The sequence below is a fragment of the Triticum aestivum genome, chromosome 5D (assembly GCF_018294505.1).
Source record: "Triticum aestivum cultivar Chinese Spring chromosome 5D, IWGSC CS RefSeq v2.1, whole genome shotgun sequence".
NCBI lineage: Eukaryota > Viridiplantae > Streptophyta > Magnoliopsida > Poales > Poaceae > Triticum > Triticum aestivum.
In genome coordinates this window covers 385,825,462-385,851,531 of record NC_057808.1, presented here as the reverse complement: position 1 = coordinate 385,851,531, position 26,070 = coordinate 385,825,462, and the positions used below count along the sequence as shown (strand labels likewise).

At 44.6% G+C, this 26,070-nt stretch overlaps 1 long non-coding RNA gene across 5 annotated transcripts; it reads right to left on the bottom strand.

The window, feature by feature from the left end:
• Positions 1-12,626: 12,626 nt before the first annotated feature.
• Positions 12,627-18,293, bottom strand: LOC123121990 (uncharacterized). Of its 5 annotated transcripts, none has more exons than XR_006460001.1 (5): positions 16,845-18,223; positions 15,943-16,034; positions 15,601-15,731; positions 13,121-13,246; positions 12,627-12,925 (listed from the first exon to the last, which is right to left on the bottom strand). It is a non-coding gene; the product is annotated as an uncharacterized lncRNA (long non-coding RNA). The 5 variants fall into 5 exon arrangements; XR_006460004.1 differs by having other exon boundaries at positions 15,943-16,011; XR_006460002.1 differs by having other exon boundaries at positions 15,601-15,728; positions 15,943-16,011; positions 16,845-18,219.
• Positions 18,294-26,070: the final 7,777 nt, after the last annotated feature.

The following is a 26,070-nucleotide window of genomic DNA, read 5'->3' as shown; positions in this document are numbered from 1 at the left end:
TCCCGGAGGGCCCCGTGGGCTGAAAGTGGAGGGGAACCAGCCCCTAGTGGGCTGGGGCGCCTCCTTGGGCCTCCCCCCCATGCGCCTAGGGTTGGGAACCCTAAGGGGGGGGAGTTCCCCCTTGCCTTGGGGGGCAAGGCAACCCCTTCCCCCCTTGGCCGCCGCCCCCCCCCCCTAGGAGATCCCATCTCCTAGGGCTGTGCACCCCCCTTGGGGGCCTATATAAAGGGAGGGAGGGAGGGCAGCACACTACAGCCTTTGGCGCCTCCCTCCTCCCCTGCAACACCTCTCTCTCTCTCTCGCAGAAGCTCGGCGAAGCCCTGCCGGAGAGCCGCTACATCCACCACCACGCCGTCGTGCTGTTGGATCTCCATCAACCTCTCCTTCCCCCTTGCTGGATCAAGAAGGAGGAGACGTCGCTGCACCGTACGTGTGTTGAACGCGGAGGTGCCGTCCGTTCGGCACTCGGTCATCGGTGATTTGGATCACGGCGAGTACGACTCCGTCATCCACGTTCATTGGAACGCTTCCGCTCGCGATCTACAACGGTATGTAGATGCACTCCCTTCCCCTCGTTGCTAGTAGACTCCATAGATGCATCTTGGTGAACGTAGGAAAATTTTAAAATTATGCTACGATTCCCAACAATAAGTGTTCTCCCTGAGTATGCACCGTTGCGAAAGTTCTTCGTGCTGAGACACCACGTGATGATCGGGTGTGATAGGCTCTACGTTCAAATACAACGGGTGCAAAATAGTTGCACACGCAGAATACTCAGGTTAAACTTGACGAGCCTAGCATATGCAGATATGGCCTTGGAACACTAAGACGAAAAGGTCGAACGTGAATCATATAGTAGATATGATCAACATAGTGATGTTCACCATTGAAACTACTCCATCTCACGTGATGATCGGACATGGTTTAGTTGATATGGATCACGTGATCACTTAGAGGATTAGAGGGATGTCTATCTAAGTGGGAGTTCTTAAGTAATATGATTAAATTGAACTTAAATTTATCATGAACTTAGTACCTGATAGTATCTTGCTTGTCTATGTTGTTGTAGATAGATGGCCCGTGTTGTTGTTCCATTGAATTTTAATGCTTTCCTTGAGAAAGTAAAGTTGAAAGATGATGGTAGCAATTACATGGACTGGGTCCGTAACTTGAGGATTATCCTCATTGCTGCACAGAAGAATTGCGTCTTGGAAGCACCGCTAGGTGCCAGACCTGCTGCAGGAGCAACACCAGATGTTATGAATGTCTAGCAGAGCAAAGCTGATGACTACTCGATAGTTCAGTGTGCCATGCTTTACGGCTTAGAACCGGGACTTCAACGACGTTTTGAACGTCATGGAGCATATGAGATGTTCCAGGAGTTGAAGTTAATATTTCAAGCAAATGCCCGGATTGAGAGATATGAAGTCTCCAATAAGTTCTACAGCTGCAAGATGGAGGAGAATAGTTCTGTCAGTGAGCATATACTCAGAATGTCTGGGTATAACAATCACTTGATTCAACTGGGAGTTAATCTTCCGGATGATAGCGTCATTGACAGAATTCTTCAATCACTGCCACCAAGCTACAAGAGCTTCGTGATGAACTATAACATGCAAGGGATGGATAAGACGATTCCCGAGCTCTTCGCAATGCTAAATCGACAAAGGTAGAAATCAAGAAAAGCATCAAGTGTTGATGGTTGACAAGACCACTAGTTTCAAGAAAAGGGCAAAGGGAAGAAGGGGAACTTCAAGAAGAACGGCAAGCAAGTTGCTGCTCAAGTGAAGAAGCCCAAGTCTGGACCTAAGCCTGAGACTGGGTGCTTCTACTGCAAAGGGACTGGTCACTGGAAGGGAAACTGCCCCAAGTATTTGGCGGATAAGAAGGATGGCAAAGTGAACAAAGGTATATTTGATATATATATATTATTGATGTGTACTTTACTAGTGTTTATAGCAACCCCTATTTGATACTAGTTCAGTTGCTAAGATTAGTAACTCAAATCGGGAGTTGCAGAATGAACAGATACTAGTTAAGGGTGAAGTGACGATGTGTGTTGAAAGTAGTTCCAAGATTGATACGATCATCATCGCACACTCCCTATACTTTTGGGATTAGTGTTGAACCTAAATAAATGTTATTTGGTGTTTGCGTTAAGCATGAATATGATTTGATCATGTTTATTGCAATACGGTTATTCATTTAAAGTCAAAGAATAATTGTTGTTCTGTTTACATGAATAAAACCTTCAATGGTCATACACCCAAGGTGAATGGTTTATTGAATCTCGATCGTAGTGATACACATATTCATAATATTGAAGCCAAAAGATGCAAAGTTAATAATGATAGTGCAACTTATTTGTGGCACTGCCGTTTAGGTCATATTGGTGTAAAGCACATGAAGAAAATCCATGCTGATGGGCTTTTGGAATCACTTGATTATGAATCAGTTGATGCTTGCAAACCATGCCTCATGGGCAGGATGACTAAGACTCCGTTCTCCGGAACAATGGAGCGAGCTACTGACTTATTGGAAATAATACATACCGATGTATGCAGTCCGATGAGTGTTGAGGCTCGCGACGGGTATCGTTATTTCCTGACCTTCACAGATGATTTGAGCAGATATGGGTATATCTACTTAATGAAACTGAAACAGTTGAAAAGTTCAAAGAATTTCAGAGTGAAGTGGAGAATCATTGTAACAAGAAAATAAAGTTTTTCTGTGATTTGATCGCGGAGACGAATATCTGAGTTACGAGTTTGGCCTTCAATTAAAACAATGTGGAATAGTTTCACAATCTCATGCCACCTGGAACACCACAGGATAATGGTGTGTCCAAACATCGTAACCGTACTTTAGTAGATATGGTGCAATCTATGATGTCTCTTACCGATTTACCACTATCGTTTTGGGGTTATGCATTAGAGACAGTTGCATTCACGTTAAATAGGGCACCATCTAAATCCGTTGAGACGACGCCTTATGAACTGTGGTTTGGCAAGAAACCAAAGTTGTCACTTCTTAAAATTTGGGGTTGCGATGCTTATGTGCAAAAGTTTCATCCTGATAAGCTCAAACCCAAATCGGAGAAATGTGTCTTCATAGGATACCCAAAGGAGACAGTTGGGTACACCTTCTATCACAGATCCGAAGGCAAGACATTCGTTGCTAAGAATGGATTCTTTCTAGAGAAGGAGTTTCTCTCGAAATAAGTGAGTGGGAGGAAAGTAGAACTTGATGAGGTAACTATACCTGCTCCCTTATTGGAAAGTAGTTCATCACAGAAATCTGTTCCTGTGACTCCTACACCAATTAGTGAGGAAGCTAATGATGATGATCATGTAACTTTAGATCAAGTTACTACCGAATCTCGTAGGTCAACCAGAGTGAGATCCGCACCAGAGTGGTACGGTAATCCTGTTTTGGAGGTCATGTTACTTGACCATGACGAACCTACGAACTATGAGGAAGCGATGTTGAGCCCAGATTCCGCGAAATGGCTTGAAGCCATGAAATCTGAGATGGGGTCCATGTATGAGAACAAATTATGGACTTTGATTGACTTGCCCGATGATCGGCGAGTCATTGAGATTAAATGGATCTTCAAGAGGAAGACGGACGCTGATAGTAGTGTTACTATCTACAAAGCTAGAATTGTCGCAAAAGGTTTTTGACAAGTTCAAGGTGTTGACTATGATGAGAGTTTCTCACTCGTATCTATGCTTAAGTCTGTCCGAATCATGTTAGCAATTGCCGCATTTTATGAAATCTGGCAAATGGATAAACAAAACTGCATTCGTTAAAAGATTTATTAAAGAAAAGTTGTATATGATGCAACCAGAAGGTTTTGTCAATCCTAAAGGTGCTAACAAAATATGCAAGCTCCAGCGATCCATCTATGGACTAGTGCAAGCATCTCGGAGTTGGAATATACACTTTGATGAGTTGATCAAAGCATATAGTTTTTTACAGACTTGCGGTAAAGCCTGTACTTACAAGAAAGTGAGTGGGAGCACTACAGTATTTCTAAGAAGTATATGTGAATGACATATTGTTGATCGGAAATAATGTAGAATTATTCTGCAAAGTATAAAGGAGTGTTTGAAAGGAGTTTTTCAAAGAAAGACCTTGGTGAAGCTGCTTACATGTTGAGCATCAAGATCTATAGAGATAGATCAAGACGCTTCATAAGTTTTTTCAATGAGTACATACCTTGACAAGATTTTGAAGTAGTTCAAAATGGAACAGTCAAAGAAAGATTTCTTGCCTGTGTTACAAGGTGTGAAATTGAGTAAGACTCAAAGCTCGACCACGGCAGAAGATAGAAAGAGAATAAAAGTCATTCCCTATGCCTCAGCCATAGGTTCTATGAAGTATGCCATGTTGTGCACCAGATCTATTGTATACCCTGCATTGAGTTTGGCAAGGGAGTACAATAGTGATCTAGGAGTAGATCACTGAACAGCGGTCAAAATCATCCTTAGTGGAATAAGGATATTTCTCGATTATGGAGATGACAAAAGGTTCGTCGTAAAGGGTTACGTCAATGCAAGTTTTAACACTGATCCAGATGACTCTAAGTCTCAATCTGGATACATATTGAAAGTGGGAGCAATTAGCTAAAGTAGCTCCGTGCAGAGCATTGTAGACATAGAAATTTGCAAAATACTTACGGATCTGAATGTGACAGACCCGTTGACTAAAATTATCTCACAAGAAAAACATGATCACACCTTAGAACTCTTTGGGTGTTAATCACATAGCGATGTGAACTAGATTACTGACTAGTAAACCCTTTGGGTGTTGGTCACATGTCGATGTGAACGATGGGTGTTAACCACATAAAGATGTGGACTACTGATGTTAAATCACATGGTGATGTGAACTAGATTATTGACTCTAGTGCAAGTGGGAGACTGAAAGAAATATGCCCTAGAGGCAATAATAAAGTTATTATTTATTTCCTTATATCATGATAAATGTTTATTATTCATGCTAGAATTGTATTAACCGGAAACATAATACTTATGTGAAGACATAGACATACAGAGTGTCAATAGTATGCCTCTACTTGACTAGCTCGTTGATTAAAGATGGTTATGTTTCCTAGCCATAGACATGAGTTGTCATTTGATTAACGGGATCACATCATTAGGAGAATGATGTGATTGACTTGACCCATTCCGTTAGCTTAGCACTTGATCGTTTAGTATTCTGCTATTGCTTTCTTCATGACTTATACATGTTCCTATGACTATGAGATTATGCAACTCCCGTTTACCGGAGGAACACTTTGTGTGCTACCAAACGTCACAACATAACTGGGTGATTATAAAGGTGCTCTACAAGTGTCTCCGAAGGTACTTGTTGGGTTGGCCTATTTCGAGATTAGGATTTGTCACTCCGATTGTCGGAGAGGTATCTCTAGGCCCACTCAGTAATGCACATCACTATAAGCCTTGCAAGCATTGTAACTAATGAGTTAGTTGCGGGATGATGTATTACGGAACGAGTAAAGAGACTTGCCAGTAACGAGATTGAACTAGGTATTGAGATACCGACGATCGAATCTCGGGCAAGTAACATACCGATGACAAAGGGAACAACGTATGTTGTTATGCAGTTTGACCGATAAAGAACTTCGTAGAATATGTGGGAGCCAATATGAGCATCCAGGTTTCGCTATTGGTTATTGACCGGAGACGTGTCTCGGTCATGTCTACATAGTTCTCGAACCCGTAGGGTCCGCACGCTTAAAGTTCGATGACGATTGTATTATGAGTTTTTGTGTTTTGATGTACCGAAGGTAGTCCGGAGTCCCGGATGTGATCACGGACATGACGAGGAGTCTCGAAATGGTCGAGACGTAAAGATCGGTATATTGGATGACTATGTTCGGACACCGGAATGGTTTCGGGGAGTTTCGGACATATACTGGAGTACCGGGGGGTTACCGGAACCCCCCGGGGAGTTTAATAGGCCTAGATGGGCCTTAGTGGAGAAGAGGGGCGGCTAGGGCTGGACGCGTGCCCCCTCCCCCTCTAGTCCGAATTGGACAAGGAGGGGGGCGGCGCCCTCTCTCCTTCCCTTCCTTTCCTCCTCCTACTCCAACTAGGAAAAAGAGGGAGTCCTACTCCCGGTGGGAGTAGGACTCCTCCCTGGCGCACCTCCTCCTGGCCGGCCGCCTCCTCCCCTTGCTCCTTTATATACGGGGGCAGGGGGCACCTCTAGACACACAAGTTGATCTGTTGATCTATTCCAGCCGTGTGCGGTGCCCCCCTCCACCATATTCCACCTCGGTCATATCGTAGCGGTGCTTAGGCGAAGCCCTGCGTCGGTAGCATCATCATCACCGTCACCACGCCGTCGTGCTGACGGAACTCTCCCATGAAGCTTTGCTGGATCGGAGTTCGCGGGACATCATCGAGCTGAACATGTGCTGAACTCGGAGGTGCCGTGCGTTCGGTACTTGGATCGGTCGGATCGTGAAGACGTACGACTACATCAACCGCGTTGTTCTAACGCTTCCGCTTTCGGTCTATGAGGGTACGTGGACACACTCTCCCCTCTCGTTGCTATGCATCACCATGATCTTGTGTGTGCGTAGGAAAATTTTTGAAATTACTACGTTCCCCAACAATAACAACCATATCAAGATCACAGAGCATTGAGACTGACATGAGGTTGAATCCTAAGGACTCGACAAGCATGACTTTGTCCATGTGTCGATCCTTTGAGATCGCAACCTTACCTAGACCCAATACCTTGCTTTTGCCTTTGTCAGCGTAGGTGATATGCTTCAGATGTGATGGAGATAGAGGAGCATCCATCAATAAGCTCTTGTCACCAGTCATGTGATTTGTACATCCACTATCGAGGACCCACTCAGTGGCTTTGGGTTGATCATTCTGCAGATGAATTAGTGCAGCTTACGAACTCATATACTTCATCAGTGAAGAATATGACATCAATTTTATCAAGCAATAGCATAGATAAAGCAGTATGAGGACGTGAGAAATGAAAGTTCATTTCTTCATGATTAGCCTGCGTCCTTTCAGACGATTTTAGGTCTCCAGTAAATTCTTCAGACATTTAAGTGCGTCTGGAGACCTGACCCTGCATAAGAGATTAGTTATTTTTCTTCACCACCCACATCTGAAGGGGTGGCAAAGAGTTCATCATTCTGCGAGCTCCATAAGAGAAAGGTGGCATAGAAGCCAGTCCACTTCATTTCACATAAGAGCAGTTAGGGTAAGCTTATGAATAAGCAGAGAAATTCTTCGAGGACTTATGAACATGATGGTTAGAAGAATAATGCACATGTTCATAGCCCTTAGATCTTCCCAGCAAAACAGAAGTGTTAGCACGATGATGTTCATATAAGTACTTTGATCCTTTTGAGGAATTTGATCCACGTGAGGAATTTGGTCCATATGAGGACTTGGATCCATATGAAGAATTTGATCTGGGGTTCCTATTCTTCACAGGTGGTGTCATGATGACATTCACCTGAAGACTTTCAAGGCACCTTTTGGGAACCCAGATTTTCTTCATAGGAGAACCGTTCCTGCAGTTAGTGCCAACATATCTTCACCATTCTGATTTTTGAACAGTTTATAGTTGGAGTCAAATGACTCATCAGAAGAATGAGGAGATTCACATGTAAATCCAGATAAAGTAGATGGATCTACTGGAGGTCCCTTTGCAGCAACCCATGAGGTTTTGGGATACTGCTCAGGCTTCCAGTATGTTCCATCAGCATTGAGTTTCCTCTCAAAGGCAAACCCTCTTTCCTAGGGTTCCTGTTGAGGGTCTGCTTTTTAAGCACATCACAAAGAGCATGATGCCCTTTGAGGCTTTTGTACATGCCTGTCATATACAATTCCTTCAGCCATGCATTGTCAGTGATACTAGCAATATCCTCAGATGAGGAATTAGTGATAGCAGAGACAGGTGAAGAATTTGTAGCAGTAGAAGCATTTGAACATTCAGGTGAAGAATTAGCAGATTCACGTTCAATGCACTTCAAACATGGATGAATAAATTCTTCCTGAGCAACGCTGATTTGTTGAGCAAGTAATGAATCACGCTCCTTCTGAAGATCTTCATAACTCTCCCTTAGCTTCTCAAGATCTTGCTTTCTTTGAAGAAATTCATAAGAAATCTTCTCATGATCAGATAAGAGAGTGTTATGATGACTTTGAAGATTGTCAAACTTGGACTGAAGTCTCTGAAGATTTTCAGTCAAAGTTCTGGTGCGATCCATTTCTTCACCCAACATATCATCGCTCTCATCAAGCATGTTTTGAAATTTTTCCAAAGCTCTTTGTTGTTTAGTGGCAAGGGAAGCAAGTTTGACATAACTGGGTCCAAATTCATCACCAGATTCATCATCACTAGACTCGGATAGGTAGCATTCAGTTACCTTAGCACCTTTTGCCATAAGGCATGGTGTAGAGGATGATGATTCTGGTTCGAACGTCATAGCTTTGAGCGATTCCTTGAAATCCTCAAACCAAGGATCATGACGAGTTCAATGACCTTCATAGACCTCGGAGAGTCAGTCCCAGATAAACTTCGCATGGCTGAGATGCATGATATTCCTTGACTGATTTTGAGACAGACAGGAGCATATGACGTCCTTCGCCGTGAGGTTGAGAAGAGTGTACTTGCGAATGTCATCAGCTTCCGCCATCTTGCACAGATCGGTAAGACCAATCTCAGTGACGGTCCACAGCTCGCTGTTCATCGCCATGAGGCGCTTCTTCATCATGGCCTTCCACTTGGGATAATCGTGACCGTCAAAGATGGGGCATGACACGGTCTTCATTCCTGCAGTCGACATAACTAAAATTCCAGGCGGTTAAACCAAAATCACACAGAACAAGGGAGTATCTTGCTCTGATACCAATTGAAAGTGCATTAAGTCGACTAGAGGGGGGTGAATAGGTGATTTTTATGAATTCTTCACTTAGGAATTTCAGGGTGAGGAAATTCCTAAACGAAGAAATACTTAGCAGCAGAATAAGTACTCAGATGCAAACATGAAAGAACATAAGCACAGTCATCATGATGAAATGAAACGAGCACAGAGTACAGGAAGCGTAAACACGGGATAAGCAGGATGAAGACAAACAGACTGAAGAAATTGAGCTGAGGAAATTGAGAAAGTATTCAGTCAAAGTCTTCAAACAGATATGAACAAGCACACAACACAGTAATGAGGAAATGGAAGGGTTGAGGAAATAGAACCAGTAGGCTTGGTGAAGACAGTGATTTGGTAGACCAGTTCCAACTGTTGTGACAGTTGCACGTCTGGTTGGAGCGGCTAGGTATTTAAACCTGAGGACACATAGTCCCGGACACACAGTCCTCACCGTATTCTCCTTGAGCTAAGATCACACAGACCTCGCCCAATCACTCGTGGTAAGTCTTCAGGTGACTTCCAAACCTTCACAAACTCGGTCACTCGGCGATCCACAATTTCCTCTTGGATGCTCTAGACCATGACGCCTAACCATCTGGAAGATGCACAGTCTTCAAAGGTAACAAGCGTCGGATCCATGCAGGATCAATCTCTTCAGTAATGCTCAATCACTTTGGGTTTGTAGGTGTTTGGGTTTGGGTTTTCCTCACTTGATGATTTTCGCTCAAAGTCCTCGAAGGATGGGATGCTCTCAATGACAAGTGTCAGTTTCTCTCGGAGCAGCCAACCAGCTAGTGGTTGTAGGGGGCGGCTATTTATAGCCTAGGGAGCAGCCCGACATGATAAGACATAAATGCCCTTCAATGATATGACCGTTAGGTGGGTAGATATTTTGGGATAGCTGACGCGTAGCACAGCAACGGTTGGAAATTTGACTATCAAATTCCTCAGGGCTATCATGTTCCTCACTTGTAGGCAATCCGCACGAGCGAATTCCTAACTCCTCAGTCAGAACAAATTCCTCCGAGACCAGAAGATCTTCGTCTCTGTCACTGAAGAAATTGACTGAACTGTATGAGATTTCCAATGGCTTCACTCAAAAGGATTGGGTAGGTGTAGGATTTTGAGATGAGCATCACTTGGAAACTTTTCCTAAGTTTTTCCTCGACCCCCTTTAATAGTACGGTGTTTCCTATGACTCAAGAAAGAGAAAAAGAAACTATGAAAACAAAAGTCTTCACGCTTCATGTTCCTCGCATGAAAACCAAGTCTTCGGGATCACACCAATTTCTTCACTTTCAAAGTCTTCAGAAAGTCTTCAGAAATCCAAAGTCTCAGTTGAAGACATTCATTTTTAGGGGTCGACTTTCTCTGTAAATATCAAACTCCTCATAGACTTATAGACCTGTGTACACTCACAAACACATTAGTCCCTTAACCTATAAGTCTTCAATACACCAAAATCACTAAGGGGCACTAGATGCACTTACACGTCTGCGGCAGCGGGGTGACAAGACGTGCGAGAGGAGGACGAAAGGCCGCGTACACATACGGTTAATTAAAAAAACATTTGCGATTTAATTACTAACTATACCCCCGTCCTGGTTTATAAGTAGGATTTAACTAATAAAATACGAATGCATGTCCCCAAAGATTATATTGTTGGATTCGTATTTGAACATAGTTTTCAGCTATACAATTTTTGTAACATGCATTAACACTTTTTTGGTTAAATTTAAGGTTATATACCAGTAAGCGTTTGCCCACAACACACACGGCTTATTCCATCACAAACAGCTCGGATGGATCAACTGTATGCCACATATCGCACACGCAACTCTAATCTGATTCGTGCTTGATGTCTCCGACATCGCTCGCATAGTTCGTCTTATTTGCCACCTATCACTGTACCGGCCTCTGCTCGCCGTTAGGAGCCGCAGCGCGCTCTGCTTGCATCCGTTGGCGCACTCTGCTCGCGTCCGTCGGTGCGCTGGGCTTGTGGACACCTTTTTCTTGCGTGTTCAACTGCTATATATATATAATATATGGGTTATTCTGTTACGCGTAACAGAATATTATTCTCTTACCCTACTTGAACTGATGAATTCAAGCGGTTGAACTGATAAAATTCGAGCGGTTGAACTGATGCTTTCTGTTGCTATTAAAAATCGTCTTCTTTAGTTCAAATATTTTTGCAATTTTTTTTGTCAAAACGTGGCGTGTAATATATCGTTGGAAAGCTCTTGACATCCACATTACAATCTTACAATTTTTTTTTGCAAAAGAATTATGATTTAAGAGCAGTTTTGAAAAAAAACCGTTTTTTTCAAAACCGAAAACGCGAATCGTAGTTTGGACTTAATTTTCAAACGGTTTGTCGGAATTGAGCAAATGAGATGGCGTTGGAAAGCTTGTGAAAATACGCATCTTCCATATATCTACTTTTTTTCAAATTCTATATGATTTAAAAGTAATTTGACAAACGGTGAAATTCTGGCGAAATGTTTTTTCACTGTTTTTTGCAAACGGTTTATCGGATTGACGCAAACGATAAGGCGTTGGAAAGCTATGGAAAATGTGCAACTTTTGCGTATATAAAGTTTTTTCTAATTCCTTACGGTTTAAATACGAATTCAAATACGGTTAAAAATGGTTTTGAACGCGTTTTTTTTAAGTTTGTCGAAATGGGGCAAATAATATACCGTTGGATAGCTATCGAAAAAGCGAAACTTAGTCATGTTAGACGTTTTCTTTACTTCGCAACCGTTTAAGAGTAATCTTGAATACGGCATGACGGATCCTGCTGTTTTCTCGTCTGAAAAACAGAGTAGTCGTACTGATATATGTGTATGTTTGTACTGAGCTATTTTTTGTAGAGTGATTTTAAATGGTTCCAAACAAAGGTACTTGTACTGATGCTTGTATGGGTTTGTACTAAGCGTGTTTTCACTAACTAGACTTTGCTCTGGTTTTTGGGTAATATTTTTCTCGTAATTTTTCAACGGTTCACTGTATCCTAGCCTTGAACTTGCATGGTTTATATTGTTGAACTGAATGTTATTGTATCGTCGGCCCTGTACTTGCATGGTTTATATCATCGAACTGAACATTTTTTTATTCTTTTTTTTGAACTAAACATTTTTTTACAACGATGTTCTGAACTTCTCTTATTTTATGACTTGTACTTTTACCATTTGAATTGCACGGCGTTTCCTTTTGCTTGAACTTTTACAATTTGAATTTCTGTCATTTCTTTTATTCCGAACGGACCATCATTTTAACTTGTACTGATCAATATTTTTAATTAAACCAATTTTCCTTTGTAGAACGGACCACCGTTTTTGTTTGTACGGATCAGTTGTAGAACTTGGACGTCAATGTCATAGAATTAATTTGTGAGCTTATCACGTTTCTTTTTAAAGTTGTTTTTTCCCTTGAACTTTATTGGCACCAAATTTTCTTTTCCGTGCCTCTTGAACTGATGCGATTTTTTTTGACGAGTACATACCGAATTTCTCTGTACTGTTATGTTTTTAACACACACATATTGAATTGTTCCCACATTTCATTATGAATTTATTATATATAAAAGTTGAACTATACAACACTTTTTAAATGAATCTAACAAGAATTTTCGCTCGCTAAACTTCCAAATGTTTTTCCGTTGTAAACTCAAGTCTGAACAGTTGTAAATACTTCTAAATTGAACTGAAATAAAATATAGGAACACTCGAGTCTGAACAGTTGCAAATAGTTCTAAATTGAACTGAAATAAAATATAGGAACTGAACTGAGTGTATTTTCAGATTTCTGCTAGCATGCATCATGACATTTTAGATATGTTTTTACAATAGAACATATACTAATTTTTATGTCAAGTAAAACAGCCTTTGCGCTGAGCCGGCGAAGGGCAACGCCGGAACTGACATGGGGCCGGGGCACGCTGCGTGTCGCCAGCGCGGGTGCTTCGTCAGGAGCAGGCCAGGGCACCTGTTTGTCATGTAGTGAAGGTTAACTGGTGAAGGCAGGAGTATTTTGTTCTGATTGTAGCTAGCGAAAAAATAAGAATTGAATTGAAATGAAAATTAGAAATTTGAACTGAACTGAAACTAAAATAATAATTGAACAAAACTGAATGCTAAAAAGTATTTTTCCTAGGGAATGTGTGGGAAACATGCAACATACCAGAACTTGGTCTGGACTCGTAGTTGAACTTGTTACCCACCCACACTAGCACCAGAGCAGCACAAGTCGTGTTAGCAACCAGGGGGAGCCAGGCTAGATCCAGTCGGAGATGGCGGCGGCGAGCGCCTACATTTTAGCAATGACACTAAATTTACTTGTCCTTGACCCCCAAAATGAACTGAAAAGGATGCAATTTTTTCATTTTTGTCCTTAAGAGACATATCAACAAACTTAATAGCACACTCACGGCCCTATATAGGGATGTTACTAGTACTGTTTGGTTCTTAGAGACATGCAAACACCTAGCAAGCACAAAGGTACTAATTTCCTGGCGTGTAGTTTAATATTTATGCTGTAGAATGGTCTGATCCCTGTAATGTCGTTGTAAAGTGGCGTGATGCCTAGTATCAAGATAAGCCATGCATCAAACATAAAAATACTTTTGAGACGTCCACTATCATGTACTACCAAACTGGCTAAATCAACAGCAGTGACTGATGGTACACCACACCTAATTCCATACCGAATGATAAATTCTAAAACAGCAGCATCTGCATTTCCAGCTACATATAAGCATCACAAGAAGGAATTGGCACAAATATATTGAACTGAATTGAACTAAACCAAATTTAGAAACTGAACTGAAGGGATACGAATTTGAAACTAAACTAGAATAAGAAATTAAACTCAACTAAAATAACAAATAGTTGAACCTTTCTTTCAGTTCACATATTATCATGAAATAGTACCAGATTATAAGGTTTAATACATGAAAGCAGAAATATATAAGCAGGCATCGCCGCCGGTAATACTTGGCGCACCAGAGAACCTGCACTGCTCGATTTGTTGAGAGAGGACTGAGGGCAGTACATCCCCGTGGCGGATAGGTAATTTCAAGTTCTATATGAACCATCACTGCTAGATTTGTCAATAAAGAACAAAGGGCAACACATCGCCTCCAAAGCTTCTGGGTGCAGGACAAAACACGTCGTGTTTGGCCACCTGTGATGCGTGCATCGATGCATCGTGTACTCAGAAACTTGAGGAGGCGCTTCAGGACTGGCCAAACCTGCTTATTGGAGAAGCCAAGAGGCTTCATGGCCTCTAACACTTTCTAGTAGCATTAGCATTGTTGGAAACCATGGCGTTCAATGAAATGGTTCAGGGATCACTCCCAGTCAGTCCCACTGCTACTTGTGTTGCAGAGAACATGAATATAAAGCAGATGGTGACTCATCATTTTTTCTTTATGATATATCTAAACTTACAGAATTTTGAAACTTGCACTGACGATACTTTAGGTGATATATCTGAACTTTACAGAATTTTGAAGAAACTCGCTGCAAATCATTACTTATTTAGGTGGTATATCTAAACTTACAGAATTTTAAAACTTGCACTGACGATATTTCTGCACACACACCAACTATTCTGTGATTTTTCATGGACTGACGATAGATTACACACCGAACTAATATTAAGTCTGGTACATAAATTCTCTATCACGTAGTTGAATGGGCTCTCTTCGCAGTGGTGAACGGCCCGGGGTGGCAGAGGTGGACGGCCTGGGCTGAGGCGGCGGAGGGTGCCGCCGGAAAATTGTCCCGCGGCACAGTGCGTGTTGCCAGCACGGGCGCTTCGCCGGGAGGATGCCACACACGGCGTGGTGAGTGCACGATGCGACGGCGTGAAAAGGAGGGGCCGTGGCGATGGTCAGGGTGCAGGCCATGGCGATGGGCAAACAACAAAGTATTTTGCAATCAACCAATATAATCCAATATCAACTGGTTGAATTGAACTGAACTATTATATTATTGTTTTTTCCATTACACACACACTGAACTTATCGAGAGAGTTATAAGTGAATTGAAGGGATTCGAATGCTACAGCGGATCTTGGCTTCAATAGATCATGACAATAAGTAGTATATTCCTCCGTCCAAATAAGTGAAATTTTTTGTGTTAAGCAGCAGGAGTAATTTACATTGGGTTTGGAACTTTGAATTACACACATCAGGTAGGAGGTGGCCATCTATCTATTTGCAGTGGCATTGGGTGTGTGTATTCCTGGATCAAAGACTCAATTGTTGTTGTGCATATCAAACGTTTTTTAAATGTTCCTCACAGCTAAATAGATAGAATGTGTATGTTTTGTTCAGTACACCATGTTTATGTTGATCAGTACACCATGTGATGCAATTACATAGTCTATTTCTTTCTGAAACAAGCAATATTCACAAAGGACTTAATTTCAAGCATCAGAAGGTAATTGTCTTGAACTGACAGATTTACACAAGTAGACCAAATTCGAGAACTAGATTAGACGAAATTCTACACACACAAAAATGCACGGTGGGAACTTGTCGGACAGGAGCGGGCGAACTGCACGGTCGCTGCAGCCGTCCTCGTTTTACTTCGAGCTCCTAACGGTGTTGCTCCTGTTGAAGAGGAGAGTAGGGGAGGTGGAAGATGGGGGCTAACCTGCGGATCCCACCAGCGGCCGCTTGCTGGAGCACCTCACTGTCTCGGAAGGAGAAAGAAAGGAGAGCGTGCACACCACGGCCGAGCACGCATGGCGACGTCGTCCTTGTCGTCATGGAGAAGTAGGACTGCTGGAGACATTAAAAAGCAGCACAACAAAATTACATGTTTTCTAAAATCAAGTAAAACATGTTTGAGATTATCAGCAGTACACATATCGTATCTTTCAGCAGATCAACTAGTATATCTAAATGTGGAAACATAGAATTCATGGCTGGAGAAAAGGACTTGCAGTGGCTGATATCAATCGGGCAAAACAGAGAAAAAAATAGAGTGCTCAACTTGAACAGAGGCTGCCGCTGCTTTTTAACCATGAATGCTTTCCGAAGAGACATCGGGATTGCTTCAAAACTGCATCATACTTTGTATTATCTCTGATCACAATGAGCAAAGTATTTAGAACTGAAGTATATATGAGACTAGAACAATACTAAAATGGACTACCATACAATTTAAAACTGATATTTTTTAACACACACACTGCACTGTTTCAGCTTTTCTTTATGAACTGATCATAAAATACATATTGGGTTGCTACACCAGTAGCAAATTCACGAACACATACAGTTTCTGGAGAGCAATCTAACAAGTGTTATAGAAAAGCAGGGAACAACTACACGTTTTGAATTGCTCATGAACATGCATCGGTAGAAAAGCAGAGAACTACTGAATGTAGATGGGGTGGGAGGGAGTGTACGGGGGTGGCAAAGGTGACGGCTTGGGGTGGCAGAGGTGGACGACCTGGGTGATGTATTGTTGAACGGCCTCCGAACTGATACAAACTTCCACCACGTACTTGTGTGATTTTATTTTCAAACAACACAAGAGAAGAGTTTTATTTACATCGTCAATACATGCCAACCATTTTATTTCTGGAAAGCACGCAAACATCTTTGTCCTATTTATATAACCCAGCCTTTTTTTGTAGAAGTGAAACACATAATAGAGCAAAAAACTAGAAGCTGGATCGTGAATAGTATTAGAAGTTTAGTGCACACATAAGAAGAAATAACAAATACGAGTATGGAGCAGCAGCAGTACGGATATGTAAAAGTTCTAGAATTTGATAAAAAAAATGAAGTAGCTTGATCTGGTTAGTACTACTGTAACTAGATACATGTAAAAGTTAAGTGACAACAAGTTCAAAAGAAATTCAGAAAATGAAACCGAAGTGATGGGCTTACTTCATGCATTAAATTGTACACCATAGCGTCTTGTCTGGATGTACACGACGGAGCCGGCGGGCTGCGCGTCGAGCCACACTGTGCAGAGAAGTAGTGTCAAATGATCCAGTCTTGGCGGGCTGGGAGCATGCCATTGCTGCAATCAGAATTTTTCACCATTGATTTCTGAACAATAGGTACAAGAATCACCAAAAGTTTGACTGAAGCTCTAGGAATTTTAGCTCAAAGAACAAACGCGTTTAAGTTCAGAGATGAAACATAGTTGAACGTTCTTCAGTGTCATGAGTTAGTACATGTGGAAGATCATTTCATTTGCTATCTCTATCTCTATCTCACTCACATCACCCTGCACGCACAACCAGTAGCTAAGCAGTGCTTCAGGTTACAACAGTAGTGAAAAAATGTGCATCAGCCGTAGCTACCAACTACCGTCAGTGGCGTGCACCACCAACAGTAATCTGAACAAGGCACTAGTGATAATAATAAGGCAGTCAAGCATCTACTTTTGGCACACCCAATAATAGTTGAACCGAGATGGTCAACTAGTTGTACTGAGATAGTGAACTTATTTATTGCAAAAAGAAAGTCTAAATCATGGCTGAAATCTAGTCTAAATCATAAGACTGATGTGAGGATAAGGTAACACAAATAGAACAGTAAGCTCAGAAAAAGGGTTCAGAACTAAAGTCCCTCGACACTGCACAGTAGGGAATGTAAGGAACATAAACTATGCGAGATCGATCAGAGAGGGAGAGTCAGTGAGGCACAAGACAGCAGGATCCAGGGTAGAGCACGGGGTGGCCTGTACTTAGCTCCTTGAGCGACCGGCGGCGGAGCTAGCAGTTGGACTGCCGACAGGGAGGCTCTCGACCTCGCGGCTCCTCCTGCAGGCTCCAGTGTTTGCGCTGAAGCGCAGACCATGGCGCTGGAGTGGGGCGCGTCCATGGCGGCGGCATTGAACGGCCTGGGGTGGCGGTGATGAACTGCTTGTACGCGGCGGCGTAGTCCCATCGGGAAGGAGGCAGAGTGGTGGCGGGTAAGCATCAATGGGTGCTGGAGGACTTCACCCGAGATCTACCAGCAAGATCAACAAGGAGTCGGAGGTGGCGTGGATACGCTGGTGCGGGGCCACGGTTGGTCACAAGGGTGGTGGGAAGCGTGTCCACGGCTGGTCGCCGGGGAGGTGGGGCGCAGGGCCATGGCCGGTTGCTCGGGAGGTGGGAGGCGGGGCCGTGGCTGGTCGCCGGGGAGGTGGGAGGCGGGGCCGCGGCTGGTCGCCGGGGAGGTGGGAGGCCGGGGCCGCGGCGGGTCGCCGGGGAGGTGGGAGGCAGGGCCGCGGCGGGTCGCCGGGGGGTGGGAGGCAGGGCCGCGGCGGGTCGCCGGGGGTGGGAGGCAGGGCCGCGGCGGGTCGCCGGGGAGGTGGGAGGCAGAGGCGCGGCTGGTCGCCGGGAGGTGGGAGATGGGTCGCGAGGAGGTGGGGTGGGCTTTTTTGTTTTTGTTTTGGGCCACATCGTACGAGTTCGGGTGTCCATCGCGCCCATATAGTGCCGAGGGGTAACAGAATAATATTCTGTTAATAATAACAGAATAACTCTGTCATATATATATATATATTATCAGAATAGTTATTCTGATAACACTTCCGCACTGCACGCTCAATGCAAGTGCACGTCATTGTTTGAACCAAGTGTGCTGCAATACTCACACGAGTGAACTTCGTGTCGAAAAAAACTGCACGCAGTGTTTTTCCGGTACTGTTTTCGCTCTAATTTTTTAATCGTTTATTGGAACGAGGCGTAAAATATACCGTTGAAAAGCTATTGATTAGGCGCAACTTCGCCATGTTGAACACTTTCCGAGATTCCTCTCGGTTTAAGAGCAGTTTCAAAAATGGTGCGGCGGATGACGAGTGGCAGCGAGCGTATTTTTGTGATTTTTTCTAAACCGCTCATCGGAATAAGGCAAATGATAAGCCGTTGGAAAGATATCGTCGAGGCGCATCTTTTTCATATCTATTATTTTCTCTAATTCGTTACGGTTTAAGAGCAGTTTGGAATTTACTAAATCGTGGAATTCTGTTTTTTTTTTTTTTTGTAATTTTCGGTACTGTTTTTGCTCTAGTTTTTGAACCGTTTGTCGAAACGAGGCATGTAATACGTCGTTGGAAAGCTATGAACAATGCGCAACTTTCATATGTAGAAATGGTTTTGAGATTCCTTACAGTTTTAAGTTAATTTCAAAAATAGTGCGGCGAACGACGAGTGGCAGCGGCCGTTTTTCGCAAAATTTTTACAGACCGGTTGTCGAAATGATTCAAATGATATGCCGTTGGAAAGATATCAACGAGACGCAACTTTTTCATGTAGAACACTCTCTCTAATTCCTTACAGTTTAAGAGCAGTTTTAAATTTACCGAAATGCGGACACTCTGTTTTTCGCGACACCCAAATCGACGTGGGTACTTCATCCGACTGAAAACCGCACTGCATCGGACGAACAACCGCACTTCATTGGACAAACAAGTGCACTGCATGATTTATTTTTTGTGGGACGTAATTTTTCCTAAACGAGGTGGAGTGCACTTCATGTCGAGTGTTGGTGAACCACAATACTATGAAAAGTGAACCTCGAGACTACCGTAAATGAGCCGTACTGCATCAGACAGAAAACCGCACTTATTTAGACTAAAAACGCACTTCATTGGACACACAAGTGCACTGCATGATTTCTTTTTTGTGGGACGTAAATTTTCTTTTTTTGTGGGACGTAAATTTTCGCAAACGAGGTGGAGTGCACTTCATGTCGAGCGTTGGTAAACCGCAATACTATGAAAAGTGAACCTCGAGACTACCGTAAACGGGCCGCGACACTACCAAAAGTGAACCGCGTGAGTTTTTTCCAAACTCAATATTTTTTATGTGCGTAGACCGCGCGAGTGGACCGCGGGGACTGAGCGAGTGAACTACATATAATGAAAAGCGAGCTTCATTGAGATATATTTACCAAGCGAACCGTGGAGGAGTATTATAGCAAACTGCATGAGACAACAAAGTGAGCTTCAAAGTTTACTTATAAAAAGACGGGCAACCACACTGCAATGGCGACACAGGGAACTTCACACGACGACGAAGTGCACTGTCGCGCCACTACTCGCGTCGAGCGCATGGACTACAACAAAAATAGTAACCTGCTCAACACACACACACACACATACTCCAATACAAAACAATATCCTTTGCACTCGCAGCACCCAGCTGAACGTGCCACATGTAGAGAATTACATCCCTGGACGCCGTCCACTTTTGTATGTTCTCCATCCTAAGAAAACAACAAAAAATGAACCGAAGAGAAATAGTGAGTGGACTGCGTGTGTGAATAACAAATTATAATGAGGTACCATTTTTACAGATAGCTAGTGTACTGCATGATGAACTTTGAATTACTAAAAAAGGAAGCCGCCGGCCACCCTGTGGCGAACAACAAGGAGTGGAGGAGAGAGCTACATCCTGCAGGTGAGCGTCATGGCTCGCATGCCTGGGCGAGCTGCACGCCGCACTCCTTCGCACTGCAATACCCACCGTCCCAATAGTGGACTGCACGCACGAGCACGAGATTCACCCAGTACTGCGCTGTCCCGTGGGACGTACTTCTCGTCCTCGTGGGCCGAGATGCACGCGACGCATGCAGCGGCCGTCACTGATAGGCGCGCCTGAACGCAGACAAGGACGAGAACAAGGGGAGGAGCAGGACTCCGGCCGTCCGGCGGCGGCGCTGCCGTTGCCCTCCTTGGGCGCCTCCCGGGCGGCCACGGTTGTGCTTCGGAGTCGTCATTGAGGAGCCCTGGAGCTCGAGCTCGAGAACGGCGAGCCTCATGGGAAGAGAACTGCATGGAGTGGAGGGGCGCACCACAGCCGGATCTAGCACGCACGGGATCCACTTTCCACGGATCCAGTGGCCCCGGCGGCCGAATCCGGGGCGAGACAGGCCACGGAGATTGCTGGAATCCGGCCAGAGGAGAGGGGAGGCTCGTCGGTGATGGAGACGAACTCCACAGCCGCCCAAGTAAAGATGGGGGCTGGTTGCCGCACCCATGGCCGTCGCGGTCGATTCTGGTGGTTTCAAGCCGCGTCGGGGGCCGGTGGCGGCCGGATCCGGCGGTTGAGGCCGCGCCGGGGGGGCGTGGTGGCCGGATCCGGTGGTTGAGGCCGCGCCGGGGCCCGGTGGCGGCGGATCTCGCCATTGTTTGGGGTGGCATGGGAGAAAGAGGGGGAGGATGGCGGCCGGCGTAGAAGGTGGGGCGTGGAGTTGGGGGAAGGTGCAGCACCAGGGGTGGTGGTCGGGAAAGGTAGAGGGGTGGGGGCACGACGGCGGCCGGTGGGAGGGGGTTGTGGGCACGCCGGCCGTGGGAGGTAGTGAGCTAGGTTGGGGCGTGTCGGGCGAAGGTGGAGGGGATAGAGGCTGGGAGTCATGCGTGTGTAGGTGGTGGTCGGTGGATTCGTTTGCCTCTGTCTGTGGTGCGATTCGGGAGGTGTTATCAGAATAAGTTTTGGTGTGCAGAATAAGACTCTTAAGGGTGTTATTAGAATAGACCCACCCTATATATATGGTTGCTCGCCGTTGAGGCGACTGCGGAGCGCTCTGCTCGCGTCCCTCCGCGCGCGCTCTGCCAGCGGTTGGGCGTGCGCACGATCACGTCGGGGGCCTCATATGCATGCGGTTGCGCCGCGCGCGTTGCCACACGATGCAGTTACGTGCGGCACGATGGAGTTACGCGCTGCAAATTAGAACTGCCATCAGGGCCTGCCAATATTCCTGGCCGTCCGGCTTCCCCTTTAGTTCCCGTGGCCATTATAACCTTAGTCTATTCGACCTTTCGATCGCGCCCCACAACACAACAAGCACACCCACGATGACACATAGAGAGGGGATGTCTAGCGGCGCTCCAATGGAGTTCGGCGAGCATAGAGTGGAGACCCACGCGAGGGAGACGGATCTCTCGGTGGTGTACACCATCGACCCGGCCGTGGTGGACGACTACATCAACAGCGTTGAGCAGTTGCTTGCTCGAGACAAGTACAAGGTGGTCGGCATCGGCCTCCAGTACACCGCCGGTCGTCCCCGCATAGATCAGAAGGTTGCCGTCGCCCAGTTGTGCGTGCGCCATCATGTCCTCATCTACCACTACTACATGGCCATAGAGCCTTGCGACCGTTTCAACAGGTTTGTCAACAGCACCGACTACAAGTTTGCCACGGTGAAAACCAAAGACGATGTAAATGCGCTCAGTGTTACGGGCTTGGCCTGCAAGAACCTTGTCGAAATCCGTGACCACTACAGGGTCTGGGGCAGCACGAAGAAGGAATCCCTGGTCGAACTCGCCTCGGCCATCATCGACCCCTACTACGAAAAGATGAACCAGGATGCCCAGAGAACAAGTCCCCTATCCTGGCACAGGGCCTGGATGGGGCAACTGGATGAACCTCACCTCAGGTTCGCAGCCAAGAGCGTGTACACATGCTACGAGATGCACAGGCGGATCGTTTACATGAGGAAGTGCCTCGTTGCCCGAATCGACAAGCCCGGATCGAGCAACAAGCAGAGCAAGCGTCACAAGAAGTAGATGATGACCAGATGATCATTTATGCTAGTTAATCATGCATGTAATATATAGTTTACTTTATTGGTGTGTGGAAATGTCGTGTGTAGTAGTAGTAGCCACCTATGTAATTATGCATGTAATAGTTAACTTTGGTGTGTGCAAATGCCATGGTTGTAGTAGCCACCTATGTAAGTGGATGTTTAATTTGGTTATGCAACCATGTCTTTATAAGTGTGTATATAATGTTGTTGTTCTGTTTGCAACCCATCGCACAATACACACGTCTTATTAGCAGCAATCCTCTGTGTTATTATCGGTCTTCGCACACATTTCTGATTACAGACATGTTTGCCGCGTATCACACACATCTTGTTATATTGAAGCGTTTCTGTTCTCTTGTCTCAACACAAACAGTTCATCCGAGTGAACCGCATGCCGTATATCGCACACACCTTTGATCTGGCTGACCGTTTCTTTTGTGTTGCCTAATCACAAACAGTTCATCCGAGTAAACCGTATGATGTATATCGCACACGCTTTCATCTGGCTGCCCGTTTCTTGTCTTCCTCCTCATCGCAAATGGTTAATTGAACTGAACCGTATGCCCTGCATTGCACACGCAACTAAAATCTGAACCGTGTTTGATGCATCCTCCATCGCAAATGTTTTGCACCTTTTTTGATGGGTTTTTTACACCACCGTTTGCGACTATGGCATCGCAGACAGTTTCGTCGAAGGGTCTCTGATTGTAGTGTCGCGTTAGCAGCAACCTGCAGTAGTGATAATTTTCGGTATTCACTTAGTTTTGTTATTAGGTCTAAGATTCACCGATAGCCTGGTAAAAAATATAACCGGTGCGGAGATGACTAGGAGTCGCTCTTTTCTTTATAGCTCAAGCAAATAATGAGAACGGATTAAGTATCACCTAGGTTTGAATCTAACTTCTACAAATTTTCAAGCCCCAGACGGTTCCTCTCTCCAACACACAGAGGCAAAAGGGGGTGGAAAAGTCTTCCTCGTCCGCCGCCGGCAAGGCCGTGGGCTCTCCTTCTCTCCCCTCATCGCTCCGGCGGCAGCAGGAGAGAGGGGGAGCCCCGGATCCACTCGCCCAGCGTGTAGATAGTGGTAGGATAGGTATGTTGGGCGACGTTGATTGGTTGATGCCGGCGTCGCCGCAGCAAATAAAGCTTTCTGGGCCTCCTCCTCGTCGGCGATGTTTGATGTTGTCGAGGGGACACGGATCTGTCTCTCCGTCGCTTGTCCGGGTCGGCGGAGTAAGGTTTTCCTGGTGTCGCCCTCAAGGCGTCGGTGGAGGGCGCGCACATGGATTTTTTTTCTCCGGTTCCATCCGCGTCGTGCCGGCATCTCCTCCAACGCCGTCGAAGAGCTGGGAGATGATGTATAGGAGTTAGCCGGCGTTTCGGCGCTGGATCCATTCGAGAGACGGCTCTTCGGCAGACTGGTTTGTGGAAGAAGGCTGATGGTGCTGTGGTTCGCCAACGGCTTCATTGCTGCTCGGGAATGTCATGCTCCAGATCCAAGAAGTGTGGGGAGGATCCCCGGCCGACGATCCACAGTGGCATGTGCGCCGTCGTCTTCGAAGGCGCCTGTTCTGAGGCCTGCAACGCAGTTTGTTTGCCTTGGCTCACACTGCTATGGCACTCTCTCTTGGATCCAGGGTGTATGGTTGCTCGCCTTCTTCTCCTCCGGCGGATGCTACGGCGACGGCGGTGGTTGGTTTGGGCGAGCGTGGATTTGGTGGTTGCAGGGACCCGGAAGGGCTTGTTTGTGAATTTCTTTCTTCTGGGGTTTTCTCTGTAATTATCTGTGGTGTGATGTCTCTATGGACAATTCCTGAGAGAAACTACGTGTGCTGTACCTGGCTTTGATTTCAATGAACACGTGGCATTTCTCCTCATAAAAAACTTCTACAAATTTTCAAAGTGTGGAGTGAATAAGTCATATCCCTTGCGTAAAACAAGTAAAAAAAGGAGGGCCTGGGAAGGATTACACCAGGCAAGCCATGTACCTACATAGTGGTCACATTGAACGCAGTACCTCTTTGCCACAAGTGAGCAGTACCTCACCACTACACCAGGCCTGTCAAAAACGTGCAAAATAGAAGAGAAAATGGTTCAACTTATACTCTAGAAGTTTCAGTATTATGATTGTCTAATTATATACTAGAAAGTTTTATTAAGATATTTGGTTGATCATGCATTTCAAAGATTTCTACCATGACATTTAAGAATATTGAAATATAAAGCAATAAAAAACACGCACGCACGCACACGCACACACACGCACACACAAATAATTTGAGATTTTTTACAGAATATAATTCAAATTTATCGGAACGCAAGTTCTTTTTAATGGTAAGTCTTTAAAACAACATATATTAGTTTACGGAGGGGGTATTAATTAATAAGATTGTAGCATAAGAAAAAATAAGTTACATATAAGTACAAAAGTTTAGTATAAACGACATATGTTGTAATAAACTACAAATTTAATTTTCTCCATGCCCAAATGTCCTAAGCTTGCTTCCATCTGTTGTATACATGTTGTAGTAACCTTTTCCATGCAAAGCACTGCTACCTCTTGAGCACTGCGTTGGTTTTCCCTTAAAGAGGAAAGGGTGATGCAGCAAAGTAGCGTAAGTATTTCCCTCAGTTTTTGAGAACCAAGGTATCAATCCAGTAGGAGGCCACGCACGAGTCCCTCGCACCTACACAAACAAATAAATCCTCGCAACCAACGCGATAAGGGGTTGTCAATCCCTTCACGGTCACTTACGAGAGTGAGATCTGATAGATATGATAGGATAATATTTTTGGTATTTTTATGATAAAGATGCAAAGTAAAATAAAAACAAAATAAAAGGCAACGGAAATAGATAAGTGTTGGAAGATTAATATGATGGAAAATAGACCCGGGGGCCATAGGTTTCACTAGTGGCTTCTCTCAAGAGCATAATTATTTACGGTGGGTGAACAAATTACTGTTGAGCAATTGACAGAATTGAGCATAGTTATGAGAATATCTAGGTATGATCATGTATATAGGCATCACGTCCAAGACAAGTAGACCGACTCCCGCCTGCATCTACTACTATTACTCCACACATCGACCGCTATCCAGCATGCATCTAGAGTATTAAGTTCATAAGAACAGAGTAACACTTTAAGCAAGATGACATGATGTAGAGGGATAAACTCATGCAATATGATATAAACCCCATCTTGTTATCCTCGATGGCAACAATACAATACGTGCCTTGCTGCCCCTACTGTCACTAGGAAAGGACACCGCAAGATTGAACCCAAAGCTAAGCACTTCTCCCATTGCAAGAAAGATCAATCTAGTAGGCCAAACCGAACTGATAATTCGAAGAGACTTGCAAAGATAACCAATCATACATAAAAGAATTCAGAAGATTCAAATATTGTTCATAGATAAACTTGATCATAAACCCACAATTCATCGGTCTCAACAAACACACCGCAAAAGAAGATTACATCGAATAGATCTCCACGAGAGAGGGGGAGAACATTGTATTGATATCCAAAAAGAGAGAAGAAGGCATCTAGCTAATAACTATGGACCCAAAGGTCTGAGGTAAACTAC